At 44.3% G+C, this 15,723-nt stretch overlaps 1 protein-coding gene across 1 annotated transcript in view; it reads left to right on the top strand.

Moving 5' to 3' along the window:
• Window positions 1-15,723, top strand: part of WDFY4 (WDFY family member 4) — a 232,750-nt gene that overhangs the window by 176,912 nt on the left and 40,115 nt on the right. The gene's annotated exons all lie outside the window — the stretch shown is intronic.

Here is a 15,723-nt window from a genome sequence, read left to right as displayed (position 1 = left end):
CCCCCAAATCATAATGCTTTACTTCTAATGGTTTAAAAGGAGAGAAAGAGGAGAGTGGAGAGAAATTAGGCCATTAGTAGAAGGAACCTAGCCGAAGACCTTCAGCAGATTGAATGCCCTCCTCACACCTCGTGCTCCCAGATGTAGAATGGGAGGTTCAAGGTTGGCTTGAAGGATGTTCAGTGCCCCTCTGGCTATGCCATTCCCTGGATTATTACATACACCCCCTTCTGGGTGAGTGTTGGGGGTGGAGTAATGTCTTGGATATGTGCCCTTTCCCCAATCCTCATATAAATCTAGTCTTTTCTTAGAGTTATCCTATGAATCCCTAGGGTGGGACTGCTGAGTTCTCAGAAGCAATATAGCCTTGATATAAGGGAATAAGTTGGGAGGAGTTAATAATGACTTACATATTACATCTCTCTTCACCTTGTGGACCCAGAGGAGCTAGTCACTGCTCCCATAATTGCAGTGTGATAAAAGTGGCACAGAAAAGCCCCCAAGTAGCAGAATGTGTATACACCATGCCCATGAGCACAGAGGAGAGGGGCAGGGTGGAGCCTGGAAGAGCAGAAGGCCATGCTGCCTTTTTGCACCTCCAACCCCCTTGTCTTCTGCCCCTCACGTCCTTCACACTGTGATTCAACTGTGGACACCTCTGCACCAACAGATGCGATAGGGCTGCCACAGCCAGGAAAGTAGCACACACAGAGTGTCAGTGATTCTAGCCTCAGAAGACTTGCTTAGAAGTCCAGTTCTACCACAAAGAAGTTTCTTAAATTTCGGTGGCTCAGTTTCCTCATTTGTGAAAACAGCCCCCTTTAAGAACTCTTGAAAGTGAAAATGAAGTCGCTCAGTCGTGTCCGACTTTTCATGACCTCATGGACTGTAGCCTACCAGGCTCCTCTGTCCATGGGATTTTCCAGGCAATAGTACTGGAGTGGATTGCCATTTCCTTTTCCAGGGGATCTTCCCAACCCAGGGATGGAACCCAGGTCTCCCACACTGTAGACAGACGGTTTACTGTCTAAGCCACCAGGGAAGTATGGAGTATAAATGAAACTCTAAAGTGCTACACCAGTGCCTGGAACATAGGAAAAGCCTGATTTATGTTAACTATTACATATTATTGTCAGGACCTTTGCACATACTGATTTTAATTCTCAACAATCAAATAAGATCCATAGGCTTAGCCCCATTATAAAGAGAAGAAGACTGAGGCTCAGGAGTGAGGAAGGTCTACAGTTAGGAAGAGGATGCAACTGGCCTGCCTATTCTAGAAGCTCTTTTCTTTTCTACAACTTGGTGTCTCTTGCTTGCTGATTTTCTATTCTGGATCAAGTTCTCCCTGAGAAGCATGCTGTCAGGAGACAAAGGCGCTGCCTCCATTTCCCTGCAGGGATGGGTGGGGAGGTGCTCTGCACTTTCCCTGCTTCATCATCCAGGCCCTTGATCGGGAGCTGTGTTTGTGCAACACACGGAGGGCATGCATGCTCAGTTGCTCAGTCGTGACCGACTGTTTGTGGCCCCACGAGCTGTAGCCCACCAGGCTCCACTGTCCATGTGATTTCCCAGGCAAGGACATTGGAGTGGGTTGCCATTGCCTCTTCCCGGGAGGAAATCCACATTCAGACAGAACCAAACTACTCAAAATTAAAAAGAAAAAAACAACATGTTGCCTACTGGGAAATAGCAATATGAATTATTACAGGCTTCTCACTAGAAACTGTGGAGGCCAGAGGTAACTGGAAAAAACATTTTCTAAATAATGTTGAGAAAAAGAACTGTCAAACAGACCGTTAATGAAGACATCCTTAATGAATGAAGGCGAAATAGATAATCTCAGATGAATGAAAAATAAAGGAATCTTTAGATGAAAGAGAAACTAGAGAGAAGCTTGAACTTTGAGAATAAGGGAAGAGCAATGGAAATGATAAATCTCTGATAAATGTAATAGGCTAGGTTTTTTATCCTTTTACAATTTTTAAAACGCAAGTGATGGCTGAAAGCAAAAATTTTAACTGTCAATGTATGTAGATGGGATACATATGACAACTATAACATAATGGGAGAAGTTAATGAGACCTAGATGGTAGGTAAGATTTTTAAGTTGTTTTGGAAATAGTAAACTTTAATTCTCAGTAAGCTATAGAAAGGTAAGTATGTATATTTTAATCTCCAGAGCAATCAGGTGGATTATAAAATAAAAGATTCAGTTATATGCCATCTCAGTTTAAATAAACAAAAGTAAGTTAAACTAAAAGAATGGGGAAATAAACTTACTATGCAAAGACTAAAGGAAAAGTGGAGTGAAACTTTTCATGACTTTGAATTTGGCAAAAGTATAACCCATAAAAGGAAATATTGACAATTTGGACTTCAACAAAATTTGAAATCCTTGCTCTGAAAGACAAACAAAACCCCATATCCATCAAAGAACTGGTATCCAGAATTTATAAAGAACTCAAGGTCAGCAGTAAGAAAATAACAATACGATTTTTTTTAAATGCCCAAGAGATTTAATGAAACATTTCACCATAGAAGTTGTATGGATGGTTAGTAAGCCACAAAACCCCAAAGCATTGCTCAGCGTCATTAGTCACTAGGGAAAATGTAGATGACAATCACAGTCAGATACCACTGCACAGTTACTAAAACGCCTAAAACAGAAACAAACAAACAAACATAAGAACCGATAATACAAAGATTTGGTGAGGGTGTGGAGCAACGAGAATGCTCACATATTGCTGATGGGGATTCAAAATGGTAATATCACCACAAAAAAAAACAGTTTGGCAATTTCTGATAAAAGTAACCATACACTTATTATATGACCCAGCATTTCCCCAACTAAATACTTAACCCCTACCCACCAACGCCAAAAACTCAGGTTCCCACGAAAACTTGTGTTTATAATTGCTCTATTCATGTCTGTCACAAAGGGAAACAAAAAATCTGAAGGTCTTTCAGTGCATGGATGGAGAAGAAGTTGTGGCTTATCCTTATAATCGGTACTATTAAGCATAAAGAGAACAAGTCTATTGATACATGCAACAACTTGGATGACTCTCAGAACCATCCTGCTAAGTAAAAGAAGACAGTCTTAAAAGTCTACATAATGAATGAGACCATTTATATAGCTTTCTGGAAACGTCACAACCATAGGTGCAGAAACCAGATTGGTGGTTGGTTGCCAGGGACAAGGGATGGGGAAGGTTTCACAGCAGACCAGCACAGGTGAGTTTTCTAGAGTGCTGGAGCTGCCTGTATCCAGACTCTGGCGGCGGTTACATGAAGCTGCACGTGTTAGAGCTCAGAGAAGTAGATACAAAAAAACCGTATACTGACTTTATTGCAGGTAAATTTAAATTAAAAAAAAAAAAAACACCTCAATAGACTATTTCTGTCATAATCTACTTCCCATTCTCAGCCTGACTGGGAAGTCTGATTTTTTTTTCATGCCCCAATGTTTTGCCTTTGACTGTGTGAATCACAACAAACTGTGGAAAATTCTGAAAGAGATGGGAATACCAGACAACCTGACCTGCCTCCTGAGAAATCTGTATGGAGGTCAAGAAGCAACAATTAGATCTGGACATGGAACAGACTGGTTCCGAATCAGGAAAGGAGTACGTCAAGGCTATATATTGTCACCCTGCTTATTTAACTTATATGCAGAATACATCATGAGAAATGCTGGACTGGATGAAGCACAAGCTGGAATCAAGATTGCCAGGAGAAATATCAATAACCTCAGATATGCAGATAACATCACACTTATGGCAGAAAGCAAAGAAGAACTAAAGAGCCTCTTGATGAAAATGGAAGAGGAGAGTGAAAAAGTTGGCTTAAAGCTCAACATTCAGAAAACTAAGATCATGGCATCTGGTCCCATCAGTTCATGGCAAATAGATGGGGAAACAATGGAAACAGTGACAGACTTTATTCTTTTGGGCTCCAAAGTCACTGCAGATGGTGACTGCAGCCATGAAATTAAAAGACGCTTACTCCTTGGAAGAAAAGTTATGACCAACCTAGACAGCATATCGGAGAAGGCAATGGCACCCCACTCCAGTACTCTTGCCTGGAAAATCCCATGGATGGAGGAGCCTGGTAGGCTGCAGTCCATGGGGTCACTAAGAGTCGGACATGACTGAGCGACTTCACTTTCACTTTCATGCACTGGAGAAGGAAATGGCAACCCACTCCAGTGTTCTTGCCTGGAGAATCCCAGGGATGGGAGAGCCTGGTGGGCTGCCGTCTATGGGGTCACACAGAGTCGGATATGACTGAAGCGACTTAGCAGCAGCAGCAGCAACAGACAGCATATTGAAAAAACAAGACGTTACTTTGTCAACAAAGGTCCGTCTCGTCAAGGCTATGGTTTTTCCAGTAGTCATGTATGGATGTGAAAGTTGGACTATAAAGAAAGCTGAGCACCGAAGAACTGATGCTTTTGAACTGTGGTGCTGGAGAAGACTCCTGAGAGTCCCTTGGACAGCAAGGAAATCTAACCAGTCCTTCCTAAAGGAAATCAGCCCTAAATATTCACTGGAAGGACTGATGCTGAAGCTGAAGCTCCAATACTTTGGCCGCCTGATGCGAAGAGCTGACTCATTGGAAAAGACCCTGATGCTGGGAAAGATTGAAGGCAGGAGGAGAAGGGGATGACAGAGGATGAGATGGTTGGATGGCATCACTGACTCAATGGACATGAGTTTGAGTGAACTCCAGGAGTTGGTGATGGACAGGGAAGCCTGGCATGCTGCAGTCCATGGGGTCACAAATAGACACCACTGAGCAACTGAACTGAACTGAACTGAATGTTTTGCTTGTACAGGGCATCCACATGTGTATCGTGTGGGCACGGCTGGGGTATGTATGCATGCAACCATGTGTATGGACAGGTGCACTGTGGGGAACAGCCTATCAGAAAAGCTGGCCTACTGCCCTTGAGTGAAAATCATGATTAAACAAACACGGACTGAGATGGGGAGCCTGTGCTCCAGTCAGGCTCATCAATGCCTTCTCATGGTGAGGTCGCCAGATTTAGAAAATAAAGTTGCAAGATACCCCATCATATCTGAGCTCCAGATAAACAATGGACAGTTCTGAGTATACATATGTCCCAAACACGGCATAGTTCTGAATTTTATTTGGCAACTCTGAAAGTATAGTTGGGTCTGAAAGCATAGCAGAGTTCCCTTTGTCCATGATTCTTGTTACTTCTTCGGGTCTAATCTGAGCCAAGTCCATGTGCTTATCGCTGCATTCAGCCATTCATTTATACACTCATTCAGCAAGTTTATCAAGAGCCTACTAGGCACCAAGTCTCTGTGTTATTTATACAGGTAAACAATAAACAGGGCCAGTTTCTAAACTCAAAAAGTTAAAATCTAGATTGTTACTGATTCTGGCCACTGGATTCTCCTGAGCCCCCAAAAGCCCAGGCTGTCTTTTGTATTTCTTACATTTAATTAAGACAAAGTTCAGCTCAGGGAGGACAAGCACGGCAAGCAAGGGCAGAAGGCCCTAGTTGGGAAGAATGCTTCCCATAGACAGGAGATTCAACCAGTTAAGCCCAGCTGTGCCTACTCCCCAAAGCCCACGTGCACCGTGGTAAGAAGCCTCTCAGCTCTGATGACTGATGGGGAGGAAGCAGCATGGGGGTGTCCACAGGGACTTCTCCAAATGGGCCCTTTGACTCAGAGCCTGCTCAGTCATTCATCACCTGCAGGCAAAGAAGGGGCTAGCTGGGATAACACATTTCTCCTCTTTCTCAGCACATATGGGCCCTCCGACAGCCCAGGCCGGAAGCAGCCTGCTGAGTGCCACCCCCCCACCCCCCCACCCCCGCTTCATGTTTCTCCTGCTTTGTCTGTCTGGGACGCCTGCTCTTGGCTAGGGAAGGCAGGGTGTGTTGCTCAGGATCCATTCTGACCCCTTTAAGCTGTGAGAGCTGCTGGAAGCACACCAGTGCCAGGAGCCCCCAGAGCCCAGGGACATCCATCCCTTGTTTGATTCAGCTCTGAACGGTCAGCATCCTGCCTAGGTCTGCCCACTGGGTAGGAGAATACGTACTGGCAAAAGAAGCGTGAAACAGATGGTCTTTCAGTACAGCTGAATCTCACTGATGACCTGTCTTTATCAATTCATAGAATCTTCAAGTATCAGTGTAGGGTCAATCCACACAAGGGCACTTATAGGGAGAAAGAAATGTAAATACATAATCAGACAGATGGGTAGGTAGATAGATAGACAGTTGGATGGACAGACAGAATGATGGTCAAAGAGCTAGATGGAAGGTAGTCGAATAATAGATTTCATTTCACATGAACAGCTTAGAAACACAAATAGAAGTCTCTAAATATACTGTCTTTTTGTTTTATACAGTTGGTTTTTATACTTTATTAAAACTGGTCCAGTTGGTTTGACTTTAATTTCTAATTAATTTTTCTATCTAGTCATTGTGAATCAACCAGCATGGTGGGACACCCCATGGATATCTAAATTAAAAATGTTAATGGCAACTTATATTTTAAAACCATCAGAATATCTGCAAGCATTTTCAGTTGTAAGATCATTATCTTTCACTAGAATACTAGAATTTATCAGATGCTTCACACTCATGTATCTTTATATTTTTAAGAACAATTTTATATATATATGTGTGTGTGTGATATCTTTAAACATTTTGCTAACACGATCTCATAATTACTTTACCCTTTTCATTGATGCAGTGAGACCAGGAGAGACATCTTGTGGAGCGGGAGCCCCCAAAGTCACCACTGTTTCACAGCCCGTGTTTGGGGCTAACTTAGGAAGCTTTGTGTTGTGTAGGGGAGAAATCTCTTTTGCTTGTGGGACATCTCTTAAGAGGAAGTAATGCAAATTTCTCTCAGTGAAGTCAGTCGTTCAAAAGTCCTTCATTATTCTCTCTCCTGACTCTAATAAGACACATTCATAGATATGTAAGAGGAGAGCCTCGCCTCTGCTATGACATCCCGTGAGCCTTCAGATCGCTCCCCACGTCCCCCACCCCTTCCCAGACTGAGCTGTTCCTTCACGAGAAGCCCTGCGGCAGGTGGAGATGCGGGTGGTCACCTTGGCGCTGTCTGTCAATGGGATGTCTAGAACCTTGGCCAGACCTCTAAAACAGGCATGCATGTTTGACTCAAGAGTCATCTGAGCTGGGGGAAAGAATTACTCTGTGTCCAGAGCCCACTCTGGGCCAGGAGCGGTGTTTTCTACAGCTAGATCTGCCTTTTGGAGTATAGACTCGCTGGAGGTATAGACATGAGGTGCTTTTGTTTTTTTCACTTCTGCCCCCAGCTATATTGAGCTCTGCTTTCCTGTGGGCAGAAGGACAGATTGCTAGGAAGCGGACAGGCTAGAGGGAGAAAGATTTCCGTGCAGTTCCCAGCAATGCCCCCAGCAGACACTTGGTGCAGTTGATGGAGGGAAATGAGGGTGGCAGGCAGGAGGGGTGAAATCCTACAGGGACCCCATGACAGTGAGGGCTTTCTGGAATCAGTCTTGGAGATGCTTCGCGATGTCAAGAGCCACTTACTACTCTTCATTCAGGTGATATGTACCAAAGTAACTATTGCCAGCATGCTGCTGGGCCTTTTCTGTATCTCTAATCTCCATAGCAATCATGCAAGTGTCCATCCTATTTTTAATATAAGAGAGTCAAGGCTCAGAGACGTGAAGTGACTTCCCCAAGTTCACAAGACAACACAGCTCAGCTAAGCCTAGGTTCCCCAGGTGTTACACACCCACAAGCCTGGGTGTGTAATGCCAAGGTGTACGGGCTTCCCAGTGTCCTGCCTCTCTTTTCCCCCAGTTGCCTTTGCTCTAGGCGTGTTGCCTGTCGTTCCACTGTCTAGGGGCCAGTGTGTGGGGTCCTTGTCTTCACATATGCATGTATATGTGTATAGATCTGAATGTGGTTGAATAATATGAATTTCTAGTTATTTTAATAGCATTAGTGGAGTCATTTAAATGTAAGAGCTTGAAGATCAACAATGAGATGGGGCAGGGAAAGTTTAATGCTACCAGCCAGTTCATTTAGTAGGTGTGTGCCCCCTCCGTCCATGGGATTCTCCAGCCAAGAATACGGGAGCAGGTTGCAATTTCCTTCTCCAGGAGATCTTCCCAACCCAGGGATTGAACCCGGGTCTCCCGCATTGTAGGCAGACGCTTTACCATCTAAGCTACCAGGGAAGTCTAAATAAATTTTATACATATCCTTTTTTTTTTTTAAGCATGTATTAGAAATTTTAAAAATTATTGTATGTTATATTTTACCTGTATATCTTCTTAGAATTTTACCAACATTCCCATAACATGTTGTAGAAAAATAAACTGAAATAATTTGACCTCTTAAAAAAAATGAGGACGAGAGAGTGATGATGGAGACAGAAACCTGTTGTTCCTGAGTCCCTCCGGTACCCCGGGCTCCCGTGATGTGGGCCTCCTTAAAGATTTCGTTTGTCATCCAGCACGGCCTCAGAACACTAGCCCACTGCATTCCCACATGCCCCCCAGAGAAGCTGGCCCCCTGCTGCCCTGGACAGCGGGGGAAGGGTGTCTGCCTGCGTGCAGGGCCCTGAGGCGCTGTGTGCGTCACCAGCAGTGCCTTCCATGGCGTGGCCTCGCCTGAAAAGCGAACACTTGCAAGATGCGCTTCCGCGAGTCCCGAACTGCAGCCTTTGTCCGACCCACGATCTGTCCGCCCCTCCACGGCCCCAGCACACACATTCTCCCACGCACACCCAGCCTTCAGAGGCCCGTCACGCCACCTTCACAAATCAAGTGCCCCCCGCTGTGCCATTTCTTTAGTCCTCATGACCTTCCGAGGTAGGAATATTCCTGCTACCCAAAGATAAGGACCTGGGGGTGAGGTGGGCGTAAAGCAGTTTATCCAAGCTCACGCCACTCAACTTAATCCAGGGCTTCTGGGCGGGAGGTTCCTCCTGTGACATCAGAGCTGCGGCAGACAGAGTGTCTGTACGGAAGGTTCACTTCATCTGGTGATTATCTGGTTAATTTGACCAACACAGCGCTAAGGATTTTATATTACACATGGACAGGTTCCACCTCTCGTATTATTTACTTCTCTATCCTCAGCACCTATGTGGGGCTGCACAAGGGCTGCCTGGGAAGCCATCATCTGTCAAACGGGCCCCTTCCCCCTGGAGGGTAATAAGAATTCAACTTTTATTTGAAACAAAAGTTCCCAGGGGGTCACATGGCCCAATAGCAAAAGATTATGATTTCTTATTGGTTTAATAGCATCTATTTTGTAATTCTGAATGTGCTTTGTTTTAATTGGATTTGTTAAAGGAACAAAAGGGAATAGGTGCCTTACAATTAAAATAAAATACTAAGATTATTAGTTTAACAGCCTAGAAATAACTTGTTCATCAACCAACATGTTCAAAGTACACAAAGCAACCTTGACACCCAGAAAGCAAAGAACCAAAGTCAGTGCTGGTGCCTTTAAACCCCAAGAGGTGAGCATTAATTCAGTTTCAATCAACTAATTCAGTTTCAATCAACATGGTTTAAACACTGCTATTGCCAGACAGACAAAATTGCGTTTTCTCACAGCGAGGCCCTCCCTTGCAGATAAAGAAACTGGGGCTCAGAGAAGCAGCTTGGCAGGGAGAAAGGACCTGCCAGCTAAGGCAGCTAAGGCAGGGCCTTAGAGCCCCATGGGTTGCCACCCAGCCCCCCACGTGCCATCCTGTGACCCTAGGCAGTCTGATGAGCTTCGCTGAGCTTCGGCTTCCACTTCTGTAGATAGAATTATAAAAGTGGCTGCTTCTGAAGGGTGAGTGAGGACCATGAAGACCTTTGTTGTGGCTGTGGGGGACGGGGTGCAGAGCGGAGCCATGGCTGGACAGGACCACACACTGATGACCGTGGAGCCAGGACACCAGGATTCCAACTGGGCAGAAACCCGATTCAGACCCCGCCGCTCAGCATCCTTCCTTGCTGGGGCATCCCTGCCTCCCAGGGGCAGACTTTGGGTTACTCTGTCTGAAAGACAGACAGCTCCTCTGAGGCACAATGCCTCACACCCCAACCAGGACCCCAGAGTGGGGGGAAGTTCTCAAGTGTCCAACGATACCTGCAATTTTTCTACACCACGCCCCACCTGGCCCCAGTGAGAACTTGCTGAGGGGTGGACACGGTGCAGATTCAGGTATACCCCGGCAGTGTGCACTGCCAGGCACCCCCGTGTGGTACCCCCATCTGCTGTAGGACAAGCCCCAGCATTGAGAAAGCCTTTGCTATAAACCTGCCCACCTGTGAGGCTGCGAGACACCTTGAAGGGGAATGTGGAAGCTTGGAGGCCAGTAGAGCTGGGCTCCATCCCTATCCTCACTGACAATCTGACTTTAATCGTGAGCTCAGTTTACTAATCTGAAAAACGGGTTAGAAAATTGCAGGTTTTTGTGAAGATTGAGGTGATGACTGTATGCTAAATGATTGTGTGTTAAATGGCACTCAGTGAATGGTAATGTGCTTCCTGGCACCTTTATGATGGCGAATAATGCTGATAAATTCACCCACCAGGACCATATTGACCGCCTCCTTCAAATTCCTCCACACAGGCCAGGCATTTTACAGACACTATAACTAATTCTTACACCTGCCTGATGTATTTATTGATTTTGATCTCCACTGGACAGATATGGCACCTGAGGCTCAGAGAGGCTAAGTGGCTCATCCAAACTCCCGGAAACTCGAAGTAGCAGCACCTACCTTTGCCTGTGGTAGAAATAGGGACGTGAAGTGTGTAGTCTAGAGTGTTCCATGCTGAGTACCTCCTTGCACAGTCCACCCCAGCCTGAGACTCAACCACGTGTTTGTGGGTTCCGGGGTTCAGGATCACTCAAAGAAGGGGTTCAGGATCACTCAAAGAAAGGGTTTGCCTCTAGACTTCTCAAAAGACAGACTGTGCTCTAAACCCCAGCACAGTCAGCAGTCATCAGGGTCCCTTCACAGGCTCCAGCCTCCAGACTGAGTGAGTTTCCTTAGGGGGTGACTGGCTGGGTGAGGAGTGGTACACTCTCGTCTCCACCTGCTTGTGGAGCGGGAAACAACACTCAAGGGGACTCAGACTCTGAAAGATCGTCAAGGTGACCCCAAAGTCCCATGGATCCCCACACTAACCTCCCGAGCTTGTCCATGGCCCAGGTGCCTGAGGACGCCAGCAAGGTGCCCTCCCTGCCTGGGGCTCAGGGCCGGCTTCCTCCCCTGCTTATGTAATGAATCAGCTGGCATCTGGGGTTTGTAAATAAAGCACACCAGGGAAGCCTGCATTTCCAAAGTTGCTTGCTTAGAGGAGGAGAGAAAAAGAGTTTAAAGAGGTATTGTTTGGCAGAATTAAAGTAAAATAAGTGCAACCAGAGGAAAGCTTACCCTGTTGTCCCGGTTCTTCCTCCTCAACTGTGAAACTTTGTCACCAGGCAACAAGTGACCTGGCGTTAATTAGCATAATCTTGACGCCAGCCTGCAAGGAAGGCAGGGTTGAAAGGGTCTCCAGGACAGGGTCTGGGGTCTCAGGGGCTTGTAGAGAGCTTCCTCCTGGTTTCTCCCAGCAGTGCCCTGGGGATTACAGTACAGGACAGCTGTTTTCCATGGCGACTGCCGGAAGTGCACGTTGCTAACAGAAGGGAAAGAGCCATGCTTGCCTCTTTGAAGGGACAGATATCTTACTGTGGCTCATGAAATATCATTTGACTTCCTTGTAATTTGCCTCAGTATTTCTTTCTGCTCTTTGGTTTCTGCTCTTTTGGACTTATCTATTTGTTTATTTGGCAAAAAGGTTAAATGTTAAAATTATTTTGCAAATAATAAAATAACATTATAGGAAAATTAGAAAATGCATATATAGAAACAAAAATATAAAAATACTCTAAACTGTATTACCCATGTTGAATTAAAAAATAAATTAAATAATTTTCAAATAAATCATTTGAAATGCAAAATTAACCCAAGCAATGAAAATTTTGGAAGGTATGAAAAAGGAAAATGAAAAAGTTCAAATGAAAAAGTAAAAATATGGTAATCCATTAAGTTAGAAATATAGTTAACTATAAAACTTCTAAACTATGTGAATACTAATATCGATCCAAAATGAAATAAAATTGATCATTTAATTTAGACAATAAGTGGATTTAACATAATGAGCAAATGAAGATGACTAGAAAACTAGAAGTTACCCAAACTTCTAAAATTTAGTGCATTTCTAATTAGAATTTTCTAAAAGCATATAATTTAAATTAGAAAAAAAGTAATCTGAAGGTTATAAAACATAGATAAACAAAAATAAAATTAATATTTTAAGGGAGAAAATATATGAAAACAATACATTAATTTTTAAAAGTTTATTGAACTATAGTTGATTTACAATGTTGTGTTAATTTCTTCTGTACAGAAAAGTGGATCAGTTATGTCCACACACACACACACATACACACATACACATACATATATGCACACACATATGGCTTCCCAGACGGCTCAGTGGTAACGGAAACTGCCTGCCAGTGCAGGGGCACAGGTTTGATCCCTGGACTGGGAAGATCCCCTGGAGAAGGAAGTGGCAGCCCACTCCAGTATTCTTGCCTGGGAAATCCCTCAGACAGAGGAGCCTGGAGGGCTACAGTCCACCGAGTCACAAGAGTTGCACACGACTTAGCAACTAAACAACAACAAAGAACACACGTATATTCATATATTCTTTGTCATACTCTTTTCCATTACGGTTTGTCATAGAATATTGAATACAGTTCTCTGAGCTGTACAGTGGAACCTTGTTACTTATTCGTTCCATATAAGAGTTTGCTTCTGCTAACTCCAAACTCCCATTCCTTTCCATCCCTACCAGCTCCCCACCACCCCTACCTTGGCAACCAAACTCTGCTTCCTGTATTGTGAGTCTGTTTCTGTTTTGTAGATATGCTGATTTGGATCATATTTTGGATTCCATGTGTGAGTGATATCATGGTGTTTGTCTTTCTCTTTCTGACATTTCACTTAGTACAATAATCTCTAAATCCATCCATGTTGCTGAAATGGCATTATTACATTCTTTTTGTGGCTAAGGACGATTTCACTGTGTAAATATAAAATATATTACTACATCTTTATTCATTCACCTATCAATAGACATTTAGATTGTTTCCTTGTCTTGGCTGTTGCAAATAGTGCTGCTATGAACATAGGGGTCCATCTGTCTTCTCAAATTACAATTTTGTCTGGGTATATGCCCAAGAATCAAATTGCTGGATCATATGGCAACTTATTTTCAGTTTTTTGAGGCACCTCCTTACTGTTTTCCATGATGGCTGTACCGATTTACATTCCCACCAACAGTGTAAGAGGGTTCCCTTTTCTTCACACCCTTTCCAGCATTTGTTGTTTGTAGACTTCTGATGATGGCCACTCTGACTGGTGTGATGTATCTCACTGCAGTTTTGATTTTCACTTCTCTAATAATTAGCGATGTTGAGAATCTTTTCATGTGCCTGTTGGCCATCTGTGTGTCTCTTCTGGAGAAATGTCTATGTAAGTCTTCTGCCCGTTTTTCAGTTGGGTTGTTTGGCGTTTGTTGTTGTTGTTGCTGTTGAGTTGTATGAGCTGTTTGTATATTTTGTAAATTAAGCCCTTATTGGTTGCACTGTTTGCAAATATTTTTTCCCATTCCTTAGGTTGTCTTTTCATTTTGTTTATGGTTTCCTTTGCTGTGTAAAAGCTTCTCTTCTTGATTAGGTACCACTTGTTTAGATAAATACATTTTAAAATGCAGATATGTAAAACTTTGTAAAAATTAGAGCCACTTGGTTTCAGCATCTAGAGGTAATTTGAAGTTATATAAACCTCCAGACTTTTCATGCATCAGCAGCATCAGGCTTACAGCATAGATGTGTGATAATAATTCAGTAATTTTGCTAATGTTCATTTTTAACCCCAAATATACCCAAGTTGACAATCAGGTAACTGCCCTCTAATCCAGCCAGAACAAAGATTTTTGTCGTCATTTTTGGGGTTTTGTTGTTGTTGTTGTTGCTTTTGTTTTCTTTTCCCCTTCCGAGGAAAGCAGTTGTCTGCAGAGTCAGGGCCTGGAGCCAAGGTGTGGTCAAGGTATGGTTCAATAGGTGCTCTGCAAAGCCTGGTATGCTGGGTACCCATGGGTGCCTGCACTAGGCTCTAGCAAACCCTAGTGAAGTTCCCTAGTCTGCACATCATCTCTTACCCCACCTCCATTTCCACACCTGGAGACAGAGATCCCGGCTATCTCACTGAGTCCTTGTGAAAATTAGACAACAAACAAAAAGTCTTTACAGTTTCTAATGCATTAGATAAATATTATTATTGTTTAATAATAGATTCATACTTGTTAAGACAGGAAGTTACAATAAAAGGGGTCAATATCCTTTAATTCAAGAGGATATCTCTATTTTCCAAGAATGCCTATCTATTACTGGATTTCTATTGACCTACGGGGAAGCACAGTGGTAAAGAATCTGCCTGCCCGTGCAGGAGATACAAGAAATGCAGGTTCAATCCCTGGCCAGGAAGATTCCCTGGAGTAGGAAATGGCAACCCACTCTAGTATTCTTGCCTGGAAAATTCCATGGACAGAGGAGCCTAGTGGGCTACAGTCCATGAAGTTGCAAAGAGCTGGACACAACTGAGCAACCGAGTATGCAAGCATTGACCTACAATCTAGATTTGAAAACTAGACTAAACCCAAATTTGCTTCTGAGAAAGGAAAATGAGGAGGGAGTATGTTTGTATTAGCAGTCTCTCAGCTTCTCATGGAAAACTCTGCCCACCCCCACAGACTGCTTCCCCAGCATGCTCCTCCAGAGCCACACCCAGGCAAAAGATGCTGCTCTGAGACACAGCCCAGATCATTAGTAGACGCACTTCCAGTTTGACAAGATGAGTGAGTTTTCTTCTCATTGTGGATTGTATTTTCTTGACACCTCTTAGTTACTCCCTAACCCGTTTCACCGCGGCCTCATATCTGTTTTGTGAATAGAATAGATACAGGAGAATTTGGAGAGGCATCAGTCTTTATGTCTACTTTAGCTCTGGAGGCTCAGTTTCCCTGTAACCAGGCTCCTCCTGGTGATTTTCTTAGTGTCTAAGGACTAGCCATAGCCTCCAAATCCCAGAGGTAAGAAGAAGGACAGGCAGGGACACCTCAGATCCCATCCTTTCCTGGGCTGAGAGGGTGTAGCCTCCAGCCAGATGAGTCCACTGGCAGAGACCATTCTGGCCTGGGCTAGCCTACCCTCTGAAGGCCGCTGGCAGGCTTCTCTACCAGCCTCCTAGGAGAGATGTGAGCTTGGGCTATGCCTCTGGCTCATTCTGAGAGACAGGCTCAGGGTAGACTGGAGGTGCCAATCAGGGGGAGCTGGACTAAAGGGACTGGAGTCAAAGGCAAGACAGTGAGGCAGGCCATGGGCACTGGGGTTCTGGGGTAGAGAATGCCCCAGTACCATGTGGCAGCGGTACTCAAGCTTCGACCACTTCTAGGGCTTCACGGACACAGACTTGATTAAAGTGAAGCAGCACAGGTAAAAATCGCCCTCAAAAAAGGAAAGAATTTGAACCCAGCCTAGCTGTTGACCAGCCACAAAGTTCTACTTGATAGTGTCCCACCTATGGAAGTCTTCCGGAGGAGTTTAGACA

The sequence above is a fragment of the Budorcas taxicolor genome, chromosome 5 (genome assembly GCF_023091745.1).
Source record: "Budorcas taxicolor isolate Tak-1 chromosome 5, Takin1.1, whole genome shotgun sequence".
NCBI classification, from domain to species: Eukaryota; Metazoa; Chordata; class Mammalia; order Artiodactyla; family Bovidae; genus Budorcas; species Budorcas taxicolor.
The sequence above is the reverse complement of the archived record's forward strand: the minus strand, read 5'-3'. Positions and strand labels throughout refer to the sequence as shown.